Here is a 20,626-nt window from a genome sequence, read left to right as displayed (position 1 = left end):
AGACAGAGGAGGGGCAGAGACAGCCTCAGAGAGAGACAGAGGAGGAGGCAGAGACAGCCTCAGAGAGAGAGGAGGAGGCAGAGACAGCCTCAGAGAGAGACAGAGGAGGCGGCAGAGACAGCCACAGAGAGAGAGGAGGGGGCAGAGTCAGCCTCGGAGAGAGAGGAGGGGGCAAAGACAGCCTCAGAGAGAGACAGAGGAGGAGCCAGAGACAGCCTCAGAGAGGGAGGAGGCAAAGACAGCCTCAGAGAGAGACAGAGGAGACAGAGACAGCCTCAGAGAGAGAGAGAGAGAGGGGAGGAGGCAAAGACAGCCTCAGAGAGACGCAGAGGAAGAGGCAGCGACCATGGTAATGCTGATGGGTTGTCCCGGAAAGGAGAAGGTGCAAAAGGGCGCATGGGCGAACACAGGAATTTGATGCCCCCTAGCGCCCTCTAAAGCAGGGAGGTGTGATGAGGGAGCTGCCGCCATCTTGGACGGACATACTAACAGAGATTGGCGTGACTCCATTTTGTCTTCTGGTCACAGGTCTGCAGAGATGAGTGCTCCTGGCCCCCACCTATTCTCATGAATAAGGTTCCTTTTAGCATGGTAATGGAATTAAGCTCAGTGTAGGCAGAAGGTACTTCAAAGCTTAATGAGGAAGCCACACCAGCAGGGGGCATGGAGATGCCTGAGGGATCAATTAAAGCATGCATGTCAGGTGGCTCCAGGAGCCTAAGTCTATTATGTGCCCAGCCGGACCGTCTCTGCCATGAAATTATGAATTATGGACACGTCGCCCGAGGCACAGGCTCATAAATAATATCCTCATGGCCCTGAAGAAATTGCGCATCTGACAGTGCAACTCCCGGGTCCGTGGGAGTTCTGAAACCTGAGATATGGAGATCAGCCTCCCACAGCGACCGAATGGGTCCAGGTTTGATCCCTTTATGACTGGCAGAACAAACCTCATGTGCTGGTACTGCCCGTGTACTGATCCGACCACCCTGAAAGCAGTTATTCCATATATTAGATATTGGGCACAGATTTCGCAGTTAAACTGAGGGGTGGAGATTGCTAGCCCACCCAGTTACAGGGGGGATTAAAAGGTTTAAGAGCTGAGGACACTTGGAGAGTGGCACTCACACAACAGAAGAAGATGATTATAAACTAAGGAACAGGGTATGCCAGCCAGAGGGGAGCAAGCACACGCTTTCTGGGGGCTGCCCGGCAACTAAGTCTTGGACCTGCGGAATGCTGAGCCCCCGGCTTCCACAAGCGACCTTCAACCTGGTAAATTGACCTCCAGCTGTATACCTTTAAGCCCTGTATTGTGATTGTTATATTTTACTCTGACTGTAATTCTTGATATATTTTGTCTGTATATTACTTGTAATTACCTAGTGCGCCCTTAAGACAAATAAATCATAAATTAATTTTGGGCTGATCCTTTTACTCTGATTGCGAATCTTAGAATACCCAGCGTGGGTAACAGGGCAGTCTCCCCGGCGGCCATTTGCTCTAGGTGCAGTTCCCTTATTGACCTGAGAGACAAAAGGGGCACCGGAGAGCTGTGCCTGTGTAGTGACGTCACGGATTGGTGACGTGTGAGGAACCGGGGTTTCCTTCACACTGACCCTGCACTATCACTAGGCTGATACCCTACGATGGAGTGGGCGACCCATTCCTTGTGAATAGACCGACCAACGATCTTAGGTTAATCTCAAGCGAAGACCTACAGATTGGGGTAAGGGGTTCCCTGAAAGATCTAAGGACTGGGTGCAAAAACGGGTCACCTCCTAATAGTAAACACAGGGAAGGCTGCAGATACAAACAGAAGACAGAAACTAAGACTAGCTGAACCAGAACTCCCAGTACTGCACAAATTACACACACACAGAAGATAAAGCAAAGCACCAAACTAGAGCTAAAGCAGATTAAGGCCGGCTTCACACTCAGCGTATGAAAATACGGTCCGTATATTACGGTCGTAATACGCTGAAAAGTCCCGAAAATAGTGGTCCGTAGCTCCTCCGTAGGCAGGGTGTTTCAGCGTTTTTTGCGCATGGCATCCTCCGTATGTAATCCGTATGTCATCCGTACTGCGTGTTTTTATCGCAGGCTTGCAAAACCGACATACGGCTATACAAGGGATCCATGTGTAAAAAAAAAAAAAAAACATATATACTGTCTATATCAGTAGACACATATATGTATATATATTAATATTTCATCCAGCGCGATATAGCAGAAAGCCGGTAATTCAATTACCGGCTTTTGCTTTCTCCTTCCTAAAACCTGACATGATATGAGACCTGGTTTACATACAGTAAACCATCTCATATCCCCAATTTTTTTGCATATTCCACACTACTAATGTTAGTAGTGTGTCTATGCAAAATTTGGCCGTTCTAGCTAGTAAATTAATGGGTTAAATGGCGGAAAAAATTGGCGTGACCTATATTTACCTGCATTTGCAGTGAGGCGCCCTCTGCTGGTTGTTCCTAGATCGTGGGAAAGTTCCCACGATCTAGGAACAGCCAGCAGAGGGCGCCTCACCGCAAATGCAGGTAAATATAGGTCAATGACCTACTTTACCTACATTCTCCGGTGTTTTGCAGACATGAGCAGCTGCATTAGCAAAACTCGTGTCTGCAAAATATTTTAACCCCTTCAGATGGATTTACATCGTTGGACTTTACAGATCTGCGGAAGGTAAGGATATTGTTGGCTTATTATGTTTTTTTTGTTACAGAACGAGGGTCTTCAGTGATTGGATTGGGCGTTCAATAAAATATTAAAACAACTTTTGTTTTTATTTCATTAAAATATTTTTTAATGTGTTTGTGTATTTTTTTAACCCTTTACTAGTATTGGATTAATAATGGATAGGTGTCATAATTGACGCCTCTCCATTATTAATTTGGCTTAATGTCACCTTACAGTAGCAAGGTGGCATTAACCCTTCATTACCCCATATCCCACCGCTACACGGGAATGGGAAGAGAGTGGCCAAGTGCCAGAATAGGCGCATCTTCCAGATGTGCCTTTTCTGGGGTGGCTGGGGGCAGGTGTTTTTAGCCAGGGGGGGCCAATAACCGTGGACCCTCTCCAGGCTATTAATATCTGCTCTCAGTCACTGGCTTTACTACTCTGGCGGAGAAAATTGTGCGGGAGCCCACGCCAATTTTTTCCGCCATTTAACCCCTTAATTTACTAGCTAGAACGGCCAAATTTTGCATAGACACACTACTGACATTAGTAGTGTGGAATATGCCAAAAAAATGGTGATATGAGATGGTTTACTGTATGTAAACCAGGTCTCATATCATGTCGGGTTTAGGAAGGGGAAAGCAAAAGCCGGTAATTGAATTACCGGCTTTAAAGCTGTCTAGCGCTGGAAGAAATATTAATATATATATATGTGTGTCTCACTGGATTATCTCAATGAGAATAACTGTTTTACTCCATATCAGCATGGGTTTATGAGAAATCGCTCCTGTCAAACCAATCTAATCAGTTTTTATGAAGAGGTAAGCTATAGGCTGGACCACGGTGAGTCATTGGACGTGGTATATCTCGATTTTTCCAAAGCGTTTGATACCGTGCCGCACAAGAGGTTGGTACACAAAATGAGAATGCTTGGTCTGGGGGAAATTGTGTGTAAATGGGTTAGTAACTGGCTTAGTGATAGAAAGCAGAGGGTGGTTATAAATGGTATAGTCTCTAACTGGGTCGCTGTGACCAGTGGGGTACCGCAGGGGTCAGTATTGGGACCTGTTCTCTTCAACATATTCATTAATGATCTGGTAGAAGGTTTACACAGTAAAATATCTATATTTGCAGATGATACAAAACTATGTAAAGCAGTTAATACAAGAGAAGATAGTATTCTGCTACAGATGGATCTGGATAAGTTGGAAACTTGGGCTGAAAGGTGGCAGATGAGGTTTAACAATGATAAATGTAAGGTTATACACATGGGAAGAAGGAATCAATGTCACCATTACACACTGAATGGGAAACCACTGGGTAAATCTGACAGGGAGAAGGACTTGGGGATCCTAGTTAATGATAAACTTACCTGGAGCAGCCAGTGCCAGGCAGCAGCTGCCAAGGCAAACAGGATCATGGGGTGCATTAAAAGAGGTCTGGATACACATGATGAGAGCATTATACTGCCTCTGTACAAATCCCTAGTTAGACCGCACATGGAGTACTGTGTCCAGTTTTGGGCACCGGTGCTCAGGAAGGATATAATGGAACTAGAGAGAATACAAAGGAGGGCAACAAAATTAATAAAGGGGATGGGAGAACTACAATACCCAGATAGATTAGCGAAATTAGGATTATTTAGTCTAGAAAAAAGACGACTGAGGGGCGATCTAATAACCATGTTTAAGTATATAAGGGGACAATACAAATATCTCGCTGAGGATCTGTTTATACCAAGGAAGGTGACGGGCACAAGGGGGCATTCTTTGCGTCTGGAGGAGAGAAGGTTTTTCCACCAACATAGAAGAGGATTCTTTACTGTTAGGGCAGTGAGAATCTGGAATTGCTTGCCTGAGGAGGTGGTGATGGCGAACTCAGTCGAGGGGTTCAAGAGAGGCCTGGATGTCTTCCTGGAGCAGAACAATATTGTATCATACAATTAGGTTCTGTAGAAGGACGTAGATCTGGGGATTTATTATGATGGAATATAGGCTGAACTGGATGGACAAATGTCTTTTTTCGGCCTTACTAACTATGTTACTATGTTACCTATTCTATGTGTACACATTTATTCTACCTATTCTACTGGAAGCTGTCAGTGTGATTTTACTGTACACAGCACTGAATTGCCGGCTTTTCTCGCTAACACCGCTGCGTATTTCTCGCAAGTCACACTGCTGGTCCGTGTGTGATCCGTATTTTTGGGGCTTCCATAGACTTTCATTGACGTTTTATTTGCGCAATACGGTGACAAACGCAGCATGCTGCGATTTTCTACGGCCGTAGAAAGCCGTATAATACTGATCAGTTTAATACGGCAGATAGGAGCAGGGGCATAGAGAATAATTGTGCCTTTTTTTTTGCGAGTTTTACGGACGTAGTTTCTGCGCTCTTACGTCCCTAAAACTCGCAAGTGTGAAGCCGGCCTAACACTGTTGTCCAGCAAGGACTGGGAGGCAGGTGCTGGTTAATAATGAGTGATACAATCACCTGACCCAAGACAAACCCAGCACATAAGGGAAAAGACAACCAGAAAATGGTGGATAGTCACAAACTAAACAGATTCTAACAGTTTATTTGCCTCTGGAAATTTGTAAATAATAAAAACATGGAGACACAAGCCAAAAATTTATACAAATCCCGATATGCTGAATGGCTATTTCAATAGAAAAATAAAAAAAAAATGGCTCTTGTAAGAAGGGGAGGGAATAAGCTATCTAATGTTGAATGTTTTTTTTCCATCTGTAGATATTTACTTTCTGGTAATATTCAGAAACATACCGATCCTGAATAAGCATAATTTATAAGTTAAATCTGCTGTTATATGTCAGGCATATTTTCTGGAAACAATTCTGTTTTGTAAAGGAAACACATTTCCTGTAATGAATGTGAGTCACTGAGGTGTTCTTTGCCCTACCTGCATGTTTATGAACTCTCAATGAAAGGACACTTATCTCATAATGAGTATATATCCTTCTGCCTCTACAATCTCATCACTTACAGATTTCTTCTTTGAGGTAAGATGATACTCTATGAATATACAGCTCTGGAAAAATTAAAAGACCACCACATCAAAACCCTGTCATAGGCAGCCCAATCTCCAGACCTGAGCCCATTGAAAACCTCAGGAATGTAATCAAGAGGATGATGGATAGTCACAAGCCATCAAACAAAGAAGAACTGCTTACATTTTTGCTCCAGAAGCAGTGTAAAAGACTGGTGGAATGCATGCCAAGACGCATGAAAGCTGCGAGTAAAAATCATGGTTATTCCACAAAATATTGATTTCTGAACTCTTCCTGAGGTAAAACATTAGTATTGTTGTTTCTAAATGATTATGAACTTGTTTTCTTTGTATTATTTGAGGTCTGACAGCACTGTTTTTTTTATTTTGACCATTTTTCTTTGTCAGAAAAAAAACCCAAAATGTATTGCTTGGAAATTCGGAGACATGTCAGTAGTTTATAGAATAAAAGAACAATTTACATTTTACTAAAAAATATACCTATAAAGAGAAAAATCAGACAAGCTAAACATGTTGCAGTGGTCTCTAATTTTTGCCACAGCTGTATATAACATGACCCCTGATTAGACTGAACTAGGGTTTAAATTATATACAATTCTCAGCGTTTATAACATTGACCATAAACTTGAGAATATTATTTCCCTAATATCTATTATTTTTTCTTTTACATTTTTTTCTCTTTGCTAATTATAACTTGAATATAAATCTCTACAAAGGAATGTTTGATGTGGATCAGGGTGTGAAGGAAGTAGATAATTGTAAAGTAGATTAATGTCAATAGAAGAAATGGTTAAGGCTATATCTACATATTGCCTCCGAACAAAGGATATAGCGTCTGCCGGCTTTTATGTAGGACATAGGACCACAGTAGGAATCTCCTGGGATAATGTAGGGCAGTGGCGGTGAACCTATGGCACGCAGAGCCCTCCCGGTGGGCACACATGACATCTTTTCAAAACTACAATCACCATCACTCTCCTCAGGTCGCTTGCCATCTCCCTTATCGCTAGCACGACGGCCACTCTCCTCTGCACGTGCGCCATCCCATCATGCTGCATGCAGTCCCACCAGGCCGCGCGCCGTCCCATCAGGCTGCGGACGTGCTGAGTAGGGGGATGGCACATGGGCTGAAGAGAATGGTGCCGTTATTGCTGAGGAGATTGTGCATGTGCCCACAGGGGATTTTTTTTTTTTAAATTAAGGTTTTGTTCACAAGTTCAGTATTTGGTCAGTATTTTACCTCAGTATCTGTAAGCCATAACCAGGAGTGGGTGAGAAATATAGAAGTGGTGCATGAGTTCCTACTATACTTTTCCTCTGATTTTCCTCTCACGGTATTGGCTTACAAATACTGTGGTAAAATACCAAATACAGAACAGCGTTAGCAGAACACACTTAATTACACATTTACAGACAAAGGCAACATTCCATCATTCAACAAAAAACTGCCTAGTTTATTATATAGAATCACAGACTAAAGAATGTATTAGGTTCAAGCAATATCGCAAATAGCTAAACAAAGGCCTCCCAGAGTAAATATGGGCCCTTTTGCACCAACACAGAAATGAACTATCAAACTCAGGCACTTTTTTTATAATTAAGATATCACAGACATAAAGAATCTTCCTTACTCTAATAAGAAAGAGATTTAAAAAAAACATTCAGTATTGACACATCTGTAAAAGATCAAACCATGGAAATATAAAATATTTTATACTATAAAGTGAACTTCATTAAAAAAAAAAACAATAATTGCCGTTTATTTAATAATCTAAATGAGGTATTGCTGTAATCGTACTGACCCGAAGAATAAAACTGCTTTATTCATTTTATCAAATGCAGAACGGTATAAACGCCCCCCCCCCCCCCAAAAAAAAAAAAAAAGAAATTCATGAATAGCTGGTATTTGGTCATACTGCCTCACAAAAATCGGAAAAAAAGCGATCAAAAAATGTCACGTGCCCGAAAATGTTACCAATAAAAACGTCAACTCGTCCCGCAAAAAACAAGACCTCACATGACTCTGTGGACCAAAATATGGAAAAATTATAGCTCTCAAAATGTGGTATCGCAAAAAAATATTTTTTGCAATAAAAAGAGTCTTTTAGTGTGTGACAGATGCCAATCATAAAAATCCGCTAAAAAAGCCGCTATAAAAGTAAATCAAACCCCCCTTCATCACCTCCTTAGTTAGGGAAAATTAAAAAAAAATTAAAAAATGTATTTATTTCCATTTTCCCATTAGGGTTAGGGCTAGTGTTAGGGTTAGGGTTAGGGCTAGGGCTAGGGTAAGGGTTAGGGTTAGGGTTGGGGCTAGGGTTAGGGTTTGGATTACATTTATGGTTGGGATTAGGGTTAGGGGTGTGTCAGGGTTAGGGGTGTGGTTAGGGTTATGGTTGGGATTAGGGTTAGGGGTGTGTTGGAGTTAGGGGTGTGTTTAAGGTTGGGGTTAGGGGTGTGGTTGTGATTAGGGGTGTGTTTGGGTTAGGATTTCAGTTAGAATTGGGGGTTTCCATTGTTTAGGCACATCAGGGGCTCTCCAAACGTGACATGGTGTCCGATCTCAATTCCAGCCAATTCTGCGTTGAAAAACTAAAACAGTGCTCCTTCCCTTCCGGGCTCTCCCATGCGCCCAAACAGGGGTTTACCCCAACATATGGGGTGTCAGTGTACTCAGGACAAATTGGACAACAACTTTTGTGGTCCAATTTCTCTTGTTACCCTTGGGAAAATAAAAATTTTGGGGGCAAAAAAAAACATTTTTGTAGGAAAAAATGATTTTTTATTTTCACAGCTCCTCGTTATAAACTGTAGTCAAATACTCGGAGGTTCAAAGTTCTCACAACACATCTACATAAGTTCCTTGGGGGGTCTAGGTTCCAATATGGGGTCACATGTCAGGGGTTTCTACTGTCAAGGTACATTGGGGGCTCTGCAAATGCAACGTGACGCCTGCAGATCAATCCATCTAAATCTGCATTCCAAATGGCGCTCCTTCCCTTCCGAGCTCTGCCATGCGCCCAGACGGTGGTTCTCCCCCCACATATGGGGTATCAGCGTACTCAGGACAAATTGGACAACAACTTTTGGGGACTAATTTCTCCTGTTACCCTTGGGAAAATACAAAACTGGGTGTTAAACATAATTTTTGTGGGAAAAAAATGATTTTTTATTTTCACGGCTCTGCGTTATTAACTGTAGTGAAACACTTGGGGGTTCAAAGTTCTCACGACACATCTAGATAAGTTCCTTGGGGGGTCTAGTTTCCAATATGGGGTCACTTGTGGGGGGGTTCTACTGTTTAGTTACATTAGGGGCTCTGCAAACGCAATGTGATGCCTGCAGACCATTCCATCTAAGTCTGCATTCCAAATGGCGCTCCTTCCCTTACGAGCTCTGCCATGCGCCCAAACGGTGGTTACCCTTCCACATATGGGGTATCAGCGTACTCAGGACAAATTGCACAACAATGTTTGGAGTGCAGTTTCTCCTGTTACCCTTGGGAAAATACAAAACTGGGGGCTAAAAAATATATTTGTGGAAAAAAAAAAGAATTTTTATTTTCACGGCTCTGCGTCATAAACTGTAGTGAAACACTTGGGGGTTCAAAGCTCTCACAACACATCTAGATAAGTTCCTTAGGGGGGTCTACTTTCCAAAATGGTGTCATTTGTGGGGAGTTTCAATGTTTAAGCACATCAGGGGCTCCCCAACGCAACATGGCATCCCATCTTAATTCCAGCCAATTTTGCATTGAAAAGTCAAACGCCCCTCCTTCCCTTCCGAGCTCTGCCATGCATCCAAACAGTGGTTTACCCCCACTTATGGGGTATCAGCGTACTCAGGACAAATTGCCCAACAACTTTTGGGGTACAATTTCTTCTGGTACCCTTGGGAAAGTAAAAAATTGGGGGCGAAAATTTCATTTTTGTGAAAAAAAATATAATTTATTTTTACGGCTCTACATAAACTTCTGTGAAGCACTTGGTGGGTCAAGGTGCTCACCACAAATTTAGTAAGTTCCTTAGGGGGTCTATTTTCTAAAATGGTGTCACTTGTGGGGGGTTTCAATGTTTAGGCACATTAGTTGCTCTCCAAAAAGCAACATGGCGTACCATCTCAATTCCAGCCAATTTTGCATTGAAAAGTCAAATGGCGCTCCTTCCCTTCCAAGCTCTGCCATGTGCACAAACAGTGGTTTACCCCCACATATGGGGTATCGGGGTACTCAGGACAAATTGTACAACAACATTTGGGGTTCATTTTCTCCTGATACCTTTTGTAAAATAAAACCAATTGGAGCTGAAGTAAATTTTTTGTGAAAAAAAATTAAATGTTCATTTTTTTTTAAACATTCCAAAAATTCCTGTGAAGCACCAGAAGGGTTAATAAACTTCTTGAATGTGGTTTTGAGCTCCTTGTGGGGTGCAGTTTTTAGAATAGTGTCACACTTGGTTATTTTCTATCATATAGATCCCTCAAAATGACTTCAAATGTGATGTGGTCCCTAAAAAAAAATGGTGTTGTAAAAATGAGAAATTGCTGGTCAAATTTTAACCCTTACAACTCCCTAACCAAAAAAAAGTTGTTTCCAAAATTGTGCTGATGTAAAGTAGACATGTGGGAAATGTTACTTATTAAGTATTTTGTGTGACATATCTCTGTGATTTAAGGGCATAAAAATTCAAAGTTGGAAAATTGCGACATTTTCGCCAAATTTCCAATTTTTTAACAAATAAACCCAGGTAATATCAAAGAAATGTTACCACTGTCATGAAGTGCAATATGTCACGAGAAAACAATGTCAGAATCTCCAGGATCCGTTGAAGTGTTCCAGAGTTATAACCTCATAAAGGGACAATGGTCAGAATTGTAAAAATTGGCCCGGTCATTAACGTGCAAACCACCCTCAGGGCTTAAGGGGTTAAAGAAGACCTTTCGCAATGATTCACCTTATAAACTGTACATCTCTGCATATACAGTAGTAGCAGAAATGTAGATAAAAGATTTGTTTTCGTTGTTATTTTCTCCACTTTATTGTGGAGATACAGGATGGTGAATTTACTGCCACCTAAAATGTGGACATGTCCTTTTAGCCCACTGTGTCGCCCACAGAGCTGAAAGAAATGAAAAGCTCAACTGAATTATAAAAAATGTCACATGTTGTGACTGGAGGTTCTCTTTAAGGGGTTAAAGGTATTTTCCTATTTGTGGCTGATAAACTCTAGTTACTATATAAATGAAACATTGTGCAACTTTCCAATGTACTTTGGTTTAGTTCCTCATTATGTTTTTGCTGTTAGTGATGGAGAAGGCTGCAAAACGATCTAAACACTGTATGTACATCAGCAGAAGCTGCACCTTTTGGTTCACAGATCAGAGCCCAGACTGCATACAGTCGTATTCACACCTCAGCTAAGAGCTGAACTTGCCATGTACTGTGTGCCATCTTCCTACACAAAGATTGCAAGTATTTAAAAAAGGGTTCTAAACTGAGAAATAAAACATTAGGAAGTTTTAGAACTTTTCTATAAGACAGTGCTAAACCCCATCATGACCTTTTTGTTCCCCTTCTTCCCAGAGCATAACTTTTTTTATTTTTCCATAAATAAAGCCCTATGAGGGCTTATTTTTAGCAGGACCAGTTGTATTTTTGAAGGACACCATTGATTTTATCATAAAGTGTGCTGGAAAAAGGGGAACAAAAGTTCAAAGTGTGTTGAAAATGTGAAAAAAGTGCAATTCCACAATTGTTTTTTTTTATTATTATTACGGTATTTATCATGTTCACTAAATGCTAAAACTGACCTGACAATATGATTCTCCAGGTCACTTCAAGTATGCAGGTACCAAACATGTATAGGTTCTTTTTTATTTAAACAAATAAATATCAGTTGTAAATTATACCATATACAGTTAAATGGCGACTCAAAAAGCAATACTTTGAAACAGGAGAAACAAGAGTCAAAAGTAGCCAATAAATTACAAAATCACATTATTTATTGAAAATTCTGTCACTAATTTTCACATAAAATGTACATAATATTACCAAGTAGTATATAGTAAATGGTTTACAATAACATTGACTGCGTCCATAGATACAATCAATGACCCAGGTTCACAAAACGGGACAAATGTAAATACTACAGAAAATGGAGATTTTTACAAATGGACAGCATGTAAATTGCCACCATATAAGTGCTTATACAAAGTGACCTAACACAGTAGTACAATCCAATTAGTGTTGGTAGAAACGCTATATATCTCTGTGTAGTTCATACAAAATACATGTTTAAATAAAGGGGATAATTAGTGCAAATGTCCTGTCTGGATCCTGGTCATTTAACCCCAACGCGCGTTTCGCGTGTGATTAATACCGCTTCCTCAGGGGGCGTGGCTTGATCAGGATCTCAGGTCAGTTTAAGTAATGATCCCATCATGTGATAATCCAAAAAGGAAAAAGTGCATGCATGAACCGCAAACAAGCCTCCTCCCTGCGTCTGAAACCTCTGCCCAGAACGACAAGCCCCGATCACGTGAGTGGGCCAGCACCTCGCCCACACACCGCAATACAGGGCCGCCGCTGGGCAGGAGGCCAGACGCAAGGGATTCTGCCCGTCAGCGTGTACAAGTGCCGAAAGTATATAAAGTGACTAAGTGCTTATAAAGTGCCTTAATTTGCAATGTACTAGATATATTGCTTACTACATAAATAGCAATACAAAAGAATCTGCCCGTATAAAATAAATCAATGAGCAATATTATTATAAATCTTTAAAAAACATTAATAAATACTGTGGCCATAAACAATGAAAACTAATGTATGGGGACACACATGATACTACAATACAGAGTCTCCAGTACAAAACCCTAACCATGACGTACAAAGCCATCCACAAACATCACTGAAAATCTGTGGCAAGACAACACAGGAATCTTACAGAACTGGAAGAAGCATTTAAAAGCTGTGATACTTTAAGAGGAGGTGCTACAAGGTAGTAGCCATGCAGGGTGCTCAAACCTTTGAATCAACTCATTTTCCTTTTTGTAATTTTTAAAACGTAAAAGTTGAATAAACAGTAAAGACCAAAAGTTTGGACACACCTTCTCATTTAAAGATTTTTCTGTACTTTCATGACTATGAAAATTGTACATTCACACTGAAGGCATCAAAACTATGAATTGACACATGTGGAATTATATACTTAACAAAAAAGTGTGAAACAACTGGAAATATGTCTTATATTCTAGGTTCTTCAAAGTAGCCACCTTTTGCTTTGATGACTGCTTTGCACACTCTTGGCATTCTCTTGATGAGCTTCAAGAGGTAGTCACCGGGAATGGTCTTCCAACAGTCTTGAAGGAGTTCCCAGAGATGCTTAGCACTTCTTGGCCGTTTTGCCTTCACTCTGCGGTCCAGCTCACCCCAAACCATCTCGATACAGTTCAGGTCTGGTGACTGTGGAGGCCAGGTCATCTGGCATAGCACCCCATCACTCTCGTTCTTGGTCAAATAACCCTTACACAGCCTGGAGGTGTGTTTGGGGTCATTGTCCTGTTGAAAAATAAATGATGGTCCAACTAAACGCAAACGGATGAAATAGCATGCTGCTGCAAGATGCTGTGGTAGCCATGCTGGTTCAGTATGCCTTCAATTTTGAATAAATCCCTAACAGTGTCACCAGCAAAGCACCCCCACACCATAACACCTCCTCCTCCATGCTTCACGGTGGGAACCAGGCATGTAGAATCCATCCGTTCACCTTTTCTGCGTCGCACAAAGACACACACTTTGAACCAAAGATCTCAAATTTTGACTCATCAGACCAAAGCACAGATTTCCACTTGTCTCATATCCATTCCTTGTGTTCTTTAGCCCTAACAAGTCTTCTGCTTGTTTCCTGTACTTAGCAGTGGTTTCCTAGCATCTATTTTACCATGAAGGCCTAGGGCACAAAGTCTGTTCTTAAACGTTGTTGTTGAGATGTGTCTGCTGATAGAACTCTGTGTTGCATTGACCTGGTATCCAATCTGATCTGCTGTTGACCTGCAATATCCTCAGAAGCAGACACTTGGTCTTCCTTTCCTGGGGCGGTCCTCATGTGAGCCAGTTTCTTTGTAGCGCTTGATGGTTTTTGCAACTGCACTTGGGGACACTTTCAAAGTTTTCCCAATTTTTTTCATACTGACTGACCTTCATTTCTTAAAATAATAATGGCCACTCGGTTTTTTTTTACTTAGCTGCTTTTTTCTTGCCATAATACAAATTCTAACAGTCTATTCAGTAGGACTATCAGCTGTGTATCCACCAGACTTCTGCACAACACAACTCATGGTTCCAACCCCATTTATAAGGCAAGAAATCCCACTTATTAAACCTGACATGGCACGTCTGTGAAGTGAAAACCATTCCCGGTGACTACCTCTTGAAGCTCAGAATGCAAAGAGTATGCAAAGCAGTCATCAAAGCAAAAGGTGGCTACTTTGAAGAACCTAGAATATAAGACATAATTTCAGTTGTTTCACACTTTTTTGTTAAGTATATAATTCCACACGTGTTAATTCATAGCTTTGATACCTTCAGTGTGAATGTACAATTTTCATAGTCATGAAAATACAGAAAAATCTTTAAATGAGGTGTGTCCAAACTTTTGGTCTGTACTGTATGTGTATACGGTTGGAATCAGAAGTTTACATACACTATATAAAAAGACACATGCATGTTTTTCTCAATATCTGAAATGAAATCAGAAAAAAAATTCCCGTTTTAGGTCAATTATGATTACCATAATTATTAATTTTTGCCAAATACCAGAATAAGGAGAGAGCATGTATTACTTACTGCAAAGTCAAAAGTTTACATACATTTCAACCCCTTTTTGCCATTGGAAATACTATTCCGTCCATGTGGAGTGGGCCCTACTTCCCAAGGAAGGAATAGTATGTCCAGCGCAATTAGCCGCGCTCACGGGGGGAGCGCGGCTGATCGCGGCCGGGTGTCAGCTGACTATCGCAGCTGACACCCGGCACTATGTGCCAGGAGCGGTCACGGACCGCCCCTGGCACATTAACCCCCGGCACACTGCGATCAAACATGATCGCTGTGTTCTGGCGGTATAGGGAAGCATCGTGCAGGGAGGGGGCTCCCTGTGTGCTTCCCTGAGACCCACGGAGCAACGCAGGGCAGCAGGCCCGGATCAAAAATGGCCGCTGCATCCGGGTCTTGCAGGGAGGTGGCTTCACAGTGCCTGCTCAGAGCAGGCGCCGGGAAGCCTCCCTGATGTGGACGTCAGATCAGCGATCTGTCACTTTACTGTGATGTCCCCCCCCCCCCCCCCCGGGGCAAAGTAAAAACGTAAAAAAAATTTTTTACATATGTAAAAAAAAACAAAAAAATTCCTAAAAAAATAATAATAAATACACTGCTTTATCTAAATTAAAAAAAACAATAAAAGTACACATATTTAGTATCGTCGCATCCGTAACGATCCAACCTATAAAACTGTGCCACTAGTTAACCCCTTCAGTGAACACCATTAAAAAAATAAATAAATAAAAAGCGATCAAGAAATGTCAAGTGCCCAAAAATGTTACCAATAAAAACATCAACTCGTCCCGCAAAACACAAGACCTCATATGACTCTGTGGCCCAAAATATGGAAAAATTATAGCTCTCAAAATGTGGTAACGCAAAAAATATTTTTTGCAATAAAAAGCGTCTTTTAGTGTGTGACGGCTGCCAATCATAAAAATCCGCTAGAAAACCCACTATAAATAGTAAATCAAACCCCCCTTCATCACCCCCTTAGTTATAGAAAAATTTAAAAAACGTATTTATTTCCATTTTCCCATTAGGGTTAGGGCTAGGGTTAGGGTTAGGGCTAGGGTTAGGGTTGGGGCTAGGGTTAGGGCTACAGTTAGGGTTGGGGCCAAAGTTAAGGTTAGGGTTGGGGCTAAAGTTCGGGTTAGGGTTGGGGATAAAATTAGGGTTAGGGTTTGGATTACATTTATGGTTGGGAATAGGGTTGGGATTAGGGTTAGGGGTATGTCAGGGTTAGGGGTGTGGTTAGGCTTATAATTGAGATTAAGGTTAGGGGTGTGTTTGGATTAGGGTTTCAGTTATAATTGGGGGGTTTCCACTGTTTAGGCACATCAGGGGCTCTCCAAACGCAACATGGCGTCCGATCTCAATTCCAGCCAATTCTGCGTTGAAAAAGCAAAACAGTGCTCCTTCCCTTCTAAGCTCTCCCGTGCGCCCAAACAGGGGTTTACCCCAACATATGGGGTATCAGCGTACTCAGGACACATTGGACAACAACTTTTGTTGTCCAATTTCTCCTGTTACCCTTGTGAAAATAAAAGCTTGGGGGCTCAAAAATCTTTTTTGTAAAAAAGAAAATATTTTTTATTTTCACGACTCAGCATTATAAACTTCTGTGAAGCACTTGGGCATTCAAAGTTCTCACCACACATCTAGATAAGTTCCTTGGGGGGCTAGTCTCCAATATGTGGTCACTTGTGGGGGTACTGTTTAGGTACATCAGGGGCTCTGCAAACGCAACATAACGCCCGCAGACCATTCTATCAAAGTCTGCATTCCAAAACAGCTCCGTCCCTTCCGAGCTCTGCCGTGCGCCCAAACAGTGGTCCCCCCCACACATGGGGTATCAGCATACTCAGGACAAATTGGACAACAACTTTTGGGGTTCAGCTTCAACTTGAGAGAGGGTCCTTGAGAGAGATGAAACGAATGTAACAGATGGACTTCTAGAGGAAGTTCTTATATTAATATCTTCGGTTCTGTTTTGCCATCTGAAGATTTTCTTTTGGGCATAATCCTTTATATCCCTTTGATATTTGATTATTTTAGCAGCGCTGATTTGCTGTTCCCACTTCTCAAGTTCCTGACCCATTTCTTGATAGAACTTTTCCAGTTGATCAGAGGACATTTTTGGGGCCAAATCTTTCTGTAATTGGGTCAATTCAATATCAATTTCCTCTAAAATAAGAGTATTTTTGGCATTAATAATTTCCATAAAGGACAGGGAACATACTGATGCAGTGGTCACCCATTAAAGCTCCGCATTATCCAACCCAGAAGTGGGGTACAATTGTACCCTAAGACCACGGGGACAATTTTTTGTTGAATATAATTATCAAGAGACGTCTTTGTCCACCAGGTACGTGTCTTTTTTTTCAATAGCTTTTGATATCTCCTCATCATTTCCTTACTATCATTATGAATACTATTAACCCCTTTCCGACATTGGGCATATATTTATGCAAATGTCAGACTCCCTCCCTTTGATGTGGGCTCCGGCGGTGAACCCACATCTTTCCCGGAACATGTCAGTTGTTTGGAACAGCTGACGTGTGCTTGGAACAGCCGCAGGTGGAATCGCAATCCACCTGCGGCTATTAACCCGTTAAATGCTGCCAGCGGCAATTAACTCGGTAATCCGCCCACCGGTGACCCTTGTCAAATGATCGCATGTCACCGGTTTGTTGTCATGACAACCAGAGGTCTCCTGGAGACCTATGGTTGTCACTGCTGGCTTGCTTTCAGCGCCACCCGGCCGTCGGCGCTCATAGCAAGTGAGTAATTCTACTACATAGAGGCGATCTGATCATCGCCTCTGTGTAGCAGAGCCAATCGGGTTGTGGCAGCATCTAGTCTCCCATGCAGACTATTGAAATATGCAAAAAGTTAAAAAAAAATTTTAAAAATCTGAAAAAAAAAAATATATATATAGACTAGATTGTGGCCCGATTCTAACGCATCGGGTATTCTAGAATATGCATGTCCCCGTAGTATATAAATAATGATGATTCCAGAATTCGCGGCAGACTGTGCCCATCGCTGATTGGTCGAGGCAACCTTTATGACATCATCGTCGCCATGGCAACCATTATGACATCTACGTCGATACTGTGCTCGTCGCTGATTGGTCGAGGCGAATTCGCAGCAGACTGTGCCCGTCGCTGATTGGTCGAGGCAACCTTTATGACATCATCGTCGCCATGCTGTGCCCGTCACTGATTGGTCGAGGCCTGGTGGCATCGACCAATCAGAGACGCGGGATTTCCAGGACAGACAGACAGACAGACGGAAAAACCCTTAGACAATTATATATATAGACTAGATTGTGGCCCGATTCTAACGCATCGGGTATTCTAGAATATGCATGTCCCCGTAGTATATGGACAATGATGATTCCAGAATTCGCGGCAGACTGTGTCCGTCGCTGATTGGCCGAGGCAACCTTTATGACATCATCGTCGCCATGGCAACCATTATGACATCTACGTCGATACTGTGCCCGTCGCTGAATCAGAAACGTGAGATGTCTACGTCCTTTATGACATCATCGTCGTTGTGCCCGTTGCTGATTGGTCGAGGCCTGGCGGCCTCGACCAATCAGATGCGGGATTTCTATGTCCTTTATGACATCATCGTCGCTGTGCCCGTTGCTGATTGGTCGAGGCCTGGCGGCCTCGACCAATCAGAGAGCCGGGATTTCCAGGACAGACAGACAGAAAGACAGACAGACAGACAAACAGACAGACAGAAAGACAGACAGACAGACAGACGGAAAAACCCTTAGACAATTATATATATAGATACCTGTATGTCATCTCCTCCTGTATATAGTAGATACGTGTGTCATCTCTGTTATGACCTGGTGGTCAGGACAATAATGGACCTGGTGGTTAAGAGCGCACGGAATGACCTGATAGTTACTGATAATATAGAACGAGCTCTGGGACGTGGAAACTCTGCTGACCGCAATCCCTAATCCTATCAATCACACTAGAAATAGCCGTGGATTGCTCCTAACGCTCCCTATGCAACTCGGCACAGCCTAAGGAACCAGCTAGCCCTAAAGATAGAAAAATAAAGCCTACCTTGCCTCAGAGAAATTCCTCAAAGGAAAAGGCAGCCCCCCACATATAATGACTGTGAGTAAAGATGAAAATACAAACACAGAGATTAAATAGATTTAGCAAAGTGAGGCCCGACTTACTGAACAGACTGAGGATAGGAAAGGTAGCTTTGCGGTCAGCACAAAAACCTACAAAAAGACCACGCAGAGGGCGCTAAAAGACCCTCCGCACCGACTCACGGTTCGGAGGCGCTCCCTCTGCGTCCCAGAGCTTCCAGCAAGCAAAACAACAAACAAAATAGCAAGCTGGACAGAAAAATAGCAAACCAGAGAAATACAAGCAGGCACTTAGCTTCTGCTGGGAAGACAGGTCACAAGAATGATCCAGGAGTGAACAAGACCAATACTGGAACATTGACAGGTGGCATGGAGCAAAGATCTAAGTGGAGTAAAATAGAGCAGCCAGCTAACGAATTAACCTCGTCACCTGTGGAAGGAAACTTAGAAACACGCACAGCCACGAGAGGAAGTCCATGGATAGAACCAGCCGAAGTACCATTCATGACCACAGGAGGGAGCCCGACAACAGAATTCACAACACATCTCCTCCTGTATATAGTATATACCTGTAAGTCATCTCCTCCTGTATATAGTACATACCTGTGTGTCATCTCCTCCTGTATACAGTATATACCTGTGTCATCTCTCCTGTATATAGTATATACCTGTGTGTCATCTCCTCCTGTATATAGCATATATCTGTGTGTCATCTCCTCCTGTATTAGACCGTGTTCACACTTTATTTGCTCAGTATTTTTACCTCAGTATTAAGCTAAATTGGCAGCCTGATAAATCCCCAGCCAACAGGAAGCCCTCCCCCCTGGCAGTATATATTAGCTCACACATACACATAATAGACAGGTAATGTGACTGACAGCTGCCGTATTTCCTATATGGTACATTAGTTGCTCTTGTAGTTTGTCTGCTTATTAATCAGATTTTTATTTTTGAAGGATAATACCAGATTGTGCCCATCGTTGATTGGTCGAGGCAACCTTTATGACATCATCGTCGCCATGGCAACCATTATGACATCTACGTCGATACTGTGCCCGTCGCTGAATCAGAAACGTTGGATTTCTATGCCTGGCATAGGTGGTTTTCCTTTATTGGATGTTTCCTTTATTGGATGCTGCCCTTCCCTTGGTTGTTCCTTCCCGAGGAAAGGCCTGGCTATTCACTGCCTGCGTTGAGAAACACGTGATGGTGTCTCCGCAGCTCCTCTACATGCATTTGCATATTTGGGGGCAGTGTTCTGGATCACTGCGTTGAGAAACACGTGAATGGTGTCTCCACGGTGTTGGATGTTTTGGTCTCCACGAGGTCAATCATCCGTGCCTTTATAGACTTTCTACTAGTCTACTAGGCAATGCTCCTGATAGCCAGTTTCCTACTCCACACTGATGAGGGGCAAAAAACCCTGAAACAGATGTCTGTGGATGGATACCATGCTTGGCATAGGTGGTTTTCCTTTATTGGATGCTGCCCTTCCCTTGGTTGTTCCTTCCCGGGGAAAAGCCTGGCTATTCACTGCCTGCGTTGAGAAACACGTGATGGTGTCTCCGCAGCTCCTCTACATGCATTTGCATATTTGGGGGCAGTGTTCTGGATCACTGCATTGAGAAACACGTGGTGGTGTCTCCGCAGTGTTGGATGTTTTGGTCTCCACGAGGTCAATCATCCGTGCCTTTATAGACTTTCTACTAGTCTACTAGGCAATGCTCCTGATAGCCAGTTTCCTACTCCACACTGATGAGGGACAAAAACCCCGAAACAGCTGTCTGTGGATGGATACCATGCTTGGCATAGGTGGTTTTCCTTTATTGGATGCTGCCCTTCCCTTGGTTGTTCCTTCCCGGGGAAAAGCCTGGCTATTCACTGCCTGCGTTGAGAAACACGTGATGGTGTCTCCGCAGCTCGTCTACATGCATTTGCATATTTGGGGGCAGTGTTCTGGATC

The 20,626-nt window shown here is 42.5% G+C and overlaps 1 protein-coding gene across 2 annotated transcripts in view; it reads left to right on the top strand.

Annotated features, from left to right (window-relative positions):
• Positions 1 to 5,693: 5,693 nt before the first annotated feature.
• Positions 5,694 to 20,626, top strand: part of PTAFR (platelet activating factor receptor) — a 94,015-nt gene continuing 79,082 nt past the window's right edge. The window contains exon 1 of one of the 2 annotated variants that reach the window (XM_069756648.1): positions 5,694 to 5,714. The gene's annotated coding sequence lies outside the window, so the exon portion shown is untranslated. The other variant, XM_069756647.1, reaches the window with a different exon arrangement.

Source organism: Ranitomeya imitator, chromosome 3 (assembly GCF_032444005.1).
Source record: "Ranitomeya imitator isolate aRanImi1 chromosome 3, aRanImi1.pri, whole genome shotgun sequence".
Classification (NCBI taxonomy): domain Eukaryota; kingdom Metazoa; phylum Chordata; class Amphibia; order Anura; family Dendrobatidae; genus Ranitomeya; species Ranitomeya imitator.
The sequence above is the reverse complement of the archived record's forward strand: the minus strand, read 5'-3'. Positions and strand labels throughout refer to the sequence as shown.